The sequence below is a fragment of the Pseudophryne corroboree genome, chromosome 11 (genome assembly GCF_028390025.1).
Source record: "Pseudophryne corroboree isolate aPseCor3 chromosome 11, aPseCor3.hap2, whole genome shotgun sequence".
NCBI lineage: Eukaryota > Metazoa > Chordata > Amphibia > Anura > Myobatrachidae > Pseudophryne > Pseudophryne corroboree.
This window is the reverse complement of record NC_086454.1, coordinates 226,315,534-226,321,821: the sequence shown is the minus strand read 5'-3', so window position 1 is coordinate 226,321,821 and position 6,288 is coordinate 226,315,534. Positions and strand designations below refer to the sequence as shown.

Genomic DNA, 6,288 nt, shown 5'->3' with positions numbered 1-6,288 from the left:
CCCTCATTCCGAGTTGATCGCTCGCTAGCTACTTTTAGCAGACGTGCAAACACATTGTCGCCACCCACGGGGGGAGTGTGTATTTCCACTTTGCAAGTGTGCGATCGCATGTGCAGCAGAGCGGTACAAAAACATTTTGTGCAAAACAAGACCAGCCCTGTAGTTACTTATCCTCTGCGATGATTCTAGCGTTGGAGGTCCCGGAATTGATGTCAGATACCCGCCCTGCAAACGCCTGATGATGCCTGCATTTTCCCTACCACTCCCAGAAAATGGTTAGTTGACACCCATAAATGTGATCGGCTGTGCGAATCGATTCGTCGCTAGAAGCATTGCACAGCAACGATCTGCTTTGTACCCATACAACGCGCCTGTGCATTGCAGTGCATACACATGCGCAGTTTTTCATTTTTTTTACCTGATCAGTTCGCTGTGAAAATCATCAGCGAGCGATCAACTCGAAATGACCCCCACTATCCAAAACTCGTTGGAGGGCTCGTGCTGATGCAAGTAAGGCTCTGCATAAATCCTACCATGAAGCTGTTGCCACATTAAAAGAGTTAGGCAGTGATGACGGGCAAACAAAGGATGTCAGAATTCAAGCTAACATAATGGTGGAGAAAGTTAAAAGCCTGGAAGTGACAATATTATTGATATGTTTTTGGAACGGTATTCTTGTAAAATTTTCAAGATGTAAGTGAAAAACTTCAAGGCAGAAGTACAGATTTGGCAAGAGTTGTTGGTTTGTATATTTCTTTAGAAGCCTTTTTGATCATGCTTCGTGATGAAGAGGAGTTTAAGAGATTTGAAATTGAGGCAATACAGATGTGTGAGTCAAATACTGTATGTACAACAAAGATGTGAGAAGGAAAAAGAAGCTAAAAGTTACATTTGATGAAAGTATTGATAGGAACACAGAATTTGATGGAAGGCAGTCGTTTATTGTGGAGAAATATTATGAGGAAATAGATGTACTTAAGGTCAATTTAGAGAAAAGAAGAGAAATTTATACAAACCCACTTACCTGTTTGGATTTTTGTGGCAATTAAGTGATTTGCAAAATGCCGAAATTCGAGACAAAGCAGACTAACTTTTACAAAACTACAAATCAGATTTGGACAATGGGGGTCATTCCGAGTTGATCGCTCGCTGACGTTTTTTGCAGCATAGCGATCAGGCTAAAAACGGCTGTTCTGCGCATGCGTATGGGCCGCAGGGTGCACGCGTCAAGTAATTTCACACAAAACTAAGCAATTTTACACAGGGGCGTGCTACGCTTTTCAGTCGCTCTGCTGATCGGTGTGATTGACAGGAAGTGGGTGTTTCTGGGTGGAAACTGACCGTTTTCCAGGAGTGTGCTAAAAAACGCAGGCATGTCAGGCTAAAACGCAGGAGTGGCTGGAGAAACGGGGGAGTGGCTGGCCGAATGCAGGGCGTGTTTGTGACGTCAAAGCAGGAACTAAACGGACCGAGGTGATCGCAATCTAGGAGTAGGTCTGGAGCTTCTCAGAAACTGCAGGAAAAGATTTTCGAGCAGTTCTGCTAATCTTTCGTTCGCACTTCTGCTAAGCTAAGATACACTCCCAGAGGGTGGCGGCCTAGCGTTTGCACTGCTGCTAAAAGCAGCTAGCGAGCGATCAACTCGGAATGAGGGCCAATGTATTTCATGAAGAGTGTGTCCATTTAGCCTCTTTTGTGAAAGGTCATAAAAGTGACAAGGAAGAAACTATTAGAAATAAATCAAAAGCTTCAAGACTCTTGACACTGTAAAAAAAAACCTGTAATGTAGAATCAAAGTTTCCAAATGTTGGAATAGTACAGCGCCTCTTTTTAAGTATGGCAGTCACTAACTGTAGTAGCGAGTCGACAGATCTTTTTCTGCTTTAAAGAGGACAAAAAACTTTACAGTACATCAAGAAAAACTCACACTGTTGCACTGTTATTCATTGAAAGTGACTTCCTGCAAAACCTGAAGTTTGATGATATAATCTAAAAGTTTGCAGCTTCTAAAGCAAGAAAAAAGAGCTTGATGTAAACTGTCAATGTAAACAGTGAGTTTGACAACTATATTTAATGTTCATTTTGCATTATTGTCAGTTTCTATAGTTTAAAAAAAAATACAATTTGTATCAGTAAACAATAATTGAATCTGCGGTAAATTTTGACACATAATCACTGATTTTTATCTGAATATGAGCAAAAAAAAATCTAAGTGAAAACATTGTGTGGCTGGATCCCTTAATCAGGTCCTGAGCAGACAACACTAAAATAAGTATCAGGGTGGCAGAAAACCGTGGGTTTGGTGCTGTCGAAGATGGTTGAAATAAGAGAAGGATAAGCACATGTGGGTTGAGGGCCCTGCTAGTGAGAGCTTACATTCTAAAGGGGAGGGGCAGACAGACAGGGGAGAGAAAAGGAGATGTCCAAGAACAGAATCAGCCAGTGTGTACCCACCTTTACAGTTAGTGGAAGAGGGAGGGTGGAGCCATGCGAAGAAACAGAGAAGGAACAGTCAGAGAGACAGGAGGACAGTCATGAGAGGGCAGTATCACACAGACCAAGGGAGTAAAGACATTGCTGGAGGAGAGGGTGGACCACAGTGTCGAAAGAAGCAGGGTGGTTAAGGAGACTAAGCAGAGTAGCAGTGATGTGTGGTAGATATGAGCAGGTTCGATTCCCTGAGATCCGAATCCACCCGAACTTCACTACCCAAGCCCGGATCCGAGTCCGACTCAGGCTTTCCCGCCTGACTCGGAAACCAGAACGAGGCAAAACGTCATCATCCCGCTTTCAGATTCTCGCGGGTTTTGGATTCCATATAAGGAGCCACGCGTTGCCGCCATTTTAACTTCGGCATTGGAGAGTGTAGCAAGAAGACGTGTCTCCGTCCTCAGTGTCTGTGCGGGAAAGTGAGGTGGTAATTCCAGTGCTGTCTTGTGCTGCTCTGTCCAGTGTAGTGTTGTATGCAGCATCAGTCCAGTGACCAGTCACAGTGGTGGTGTCGTCTGCTGCCATATATCCAGTGTAGCTGTATAAGTCCAGTGCAGTGGTGCTGTGTTGTCTTGCATCAGTACAGTGGTAGTGTCTTGTGCTGCGTCAGTCCAGTCACAGCGGTTGTGTCCTCTACTGCCATATGTCCAGTCCGGCTGTATAAGTCCAGTCCAGTGGTGCTGTGTGGTGCTGCATCAGTCCAGTGGTGGTGTCTTGTGCTGCATCAGTCCAGTCACAGTGGTAGTGTCCTCTGCTGCCATATGTCCAGTGGTGCTGTATAAGTCCAGTCCATTGCAATGGTGCTGAGTTGTACTGCATCAGTCCAGAGGTGGTGTCCCTGTGCTGCTGTATAAGTCCAGTGGTACTGCTGTATATGTCCAGAAATACTGCCATATATGTCCAGTGATACTGCCGTATATGTCCAGTGATACTGCCATATATGTCCAGCCGTACTGCCATATAATTCTAGTGATACTGCCGTATAAGTCCAGTGGTACTGCCGTATAAATCCAGTGGTACTGGCAAATAAATCCAGTGCATTGATACTTGTTATGCACACCAGTGCCTGCAGGAAAGTACTGGTGTCAGGACTGTTATGCACTCCAGTGCCTGCAGGAATGTACTGGTGTTTGAACTGTTATGCAAAACAAATGGACTTACAGACAGACTGGGGAATATGACATAACGTACACAGAAGGTGATAGGGTAACAAAATACACACAAAGTGAACAGAGAAGCCCAGAGGCTAAGGAACTGGGTGTCTCCCTTGTATTAGAACTGCTCAGATGGGAAAAGCAAGATGTTGTGTTTTAATACGTAGAGAACCCGAAATGCTGTTGCTAAGGGCAACAGCAAAACCCTAAAGGGTTACAAACGGGTGTGGCAGTAAACTCCTTGGTCAGAGATGGAATGATAGACACAAGGAGAGTCTCCACAATCCTAATTCTCACTTGCAGTGCACAGGTTCAGCTTACTGCCACTAAACTGACCCCTGACACCTAGCACAGTGAGACAGGATTAGACAGGCAAGTCTTAGAATACAGCCGCAAACTTGCTAAGTTCACAGAGTAGTAACAGAACCCCAGCAAGCTAAACGACTGACTCCAGTCTTACTGCTAGGTCTGGATTGGCAGAGTGTAATACCAAATCCCCAGGCCTATTTGCAGTAAGCAACAAATACAAAGCTACACAGTACTGGCTAACTTTCAGAAACTGACTAACCAACAAAGATTCAGCAGCATCTGCTTACCCTGAGAAGAGGCCTTATAAAGCAGGTGCTGTCCACGCCCCACTCAGACCTCACAGACTGTGAGCACAAAAACCAGCACCGGATCCCCTGCCATGCACAGAGCCTATAACCACTGCACAGCAAAAGACCCGAACCGGAGTATCAGCTGCGCTCAGGTCACTCCGCTAGCACTTGTCACCCGGTTGCCATGACGACGTGGCAGCACAGGGCAGGAGACCCTAACAGTACCCCCCCTCTGACGAGGGGTCAAAGAACCCCTACCACCGGGTTTATCGGGGAACTGCGAGAAGAAAGAGCGTATCAGTCTGGGGGCATGAAGATCACAACTGCGCACCCACGACCGCTCCTCCGGGCCATACCCCTTCCAGTGCACCAAAAATGACAGCCGACCCCGAACCACCTTGGAGTCAAGAATCCTTTCAACAACAAACTCCCTCTGGCCACGTATCAGAAGAGGGGAAGGTCTTCCACTGGAAGAAGGATTACTAATCGCCCGTTTTAAAAGGGAAGAATGAAATGTTTTATTGATACCCAAAGAACGGGGCAGATCTAACTGAAATGCCACCGGATTGATAACCCTGGTGATCTTATAAGGGCCGATGACCGGGGGCCTAACTTATGAGATGGCTGTCTCAACTTTAAATTCTTGGTAGACAACCAGACGAAGTCTCCTAATTTGAAGCTGCAGGGTCTTTTCCGCTTATCAAAAACCCTTTTGGTCACTAATGACACAGACACAAGGGCTTTCTTCACTTTCCGCCAAATACCTCTAAGGACCGAAACCACAGAGGAACCACCAGGCGTGGAGTCCAGGGGGTCAAAAGAATTGGCCTTAGGATGATGCCCATACACACAAAGGAAGGGAGAGATCCCTGTAGCAGAGTGAGCCGCGTTGTTATAGGCAAACTCCGCCATGGACAGATGAGCAACCCAGTCAGTCTGACACTTGGAGACATAACACCTGAGGAACTGCTCCAAGGACTGGTTCACCCTTTCAGTCTGCCCATTAGACTGCGGATGGTAGCCCGACGACAAGCTGACAGAAATCTGGAGATCGGAACAAAATGCCCTCCAGAATTTGGCCACAAACTGGGATCCGCGGTCAGAGACCACATCAAGTGGCAACCCGTGGAGACGCACAACATGCAGCATAAATAATTCAGACAGGCGTCTGGCCGATGGCAGCCCAACCAGTGGAACGAAGTGCGCCATCTTCGAAAACCTGTCAACGACAACCCAGATGGCTGTCATCCCCGAGGATTTGGGCAAGTCCACCACAAAATCCATTGAAATGTGGGTCCATGGCTTAGATGGGATAGAGAGTGGATGTAATGGGCCAACAGGAACCCCTCTAGGAGTCTTATTTCGGGCACAGATGTCACATGCCCGGACCCACTGATCCACATCCTTAGCCACCGAGGGCCACCACACCGCCCTAGATAGCAACTCCCGAGTTCTGGCAATACCCGGGTGACCTGCAGACTTCTTGGCATGGAATTCCAGGAACACTCGCTGTCTTAACCTAGGAGGCACAAACAAAAGACCTACCGGAAGGTCTGGAGGAGCCTGCTCCTGTGCTCTAAGGACTAATGATAAGAGGTCCTGGGTAATGCCCACTTTAATACATGATGGGGAAACAATGGGCAACGGCTCCTCGGTGGTCTCCTGGATTGGAGCAAAACTCAGCGAGAGCGCATCAGCCTTGATGTTTTTTGACCCAGGGCGATATGTTATCAAAAAATTAAAGCGAGCAAAAAACAAAGCCCATCGTGCCTGCCTGGCATTGAGACGCTTCGCTGACTCTAAATATGCCAGATTCTTATGGTCAGTGAGAATTGAGACCACAAACTTAGCCCCCTCAAGCCAGTGTCTCCACTCCTCGAGTGCATCCTTAATAGCCAACAATTCCCGGTTACCCACGTCATAATTCATCTCGGCAGGCGAAAATTTACGGGAAAAGTAAGCACAGGGATGAAGGCGATTATCAGACACTCCCATCTGAGAAAGCACTGCCCCAATACCCATCTCAGAGGCATCCACCTCCACCA

General features: G+C 46.9%; 1 protein-coding gene across 1 annotated transcript in view; it reads right to left on the bottom strand.

Moving 5' to 3' along the window:
• SLC6A2 (solute carrier family 6 member 2) overlaps nucleotides 1–6,288 on the bottom strand; it is a 488,933-nt gene that overhangs the window by 376,054 nt on the left and 106,591 nt on the right. The window lies entirely within an intron of this gene.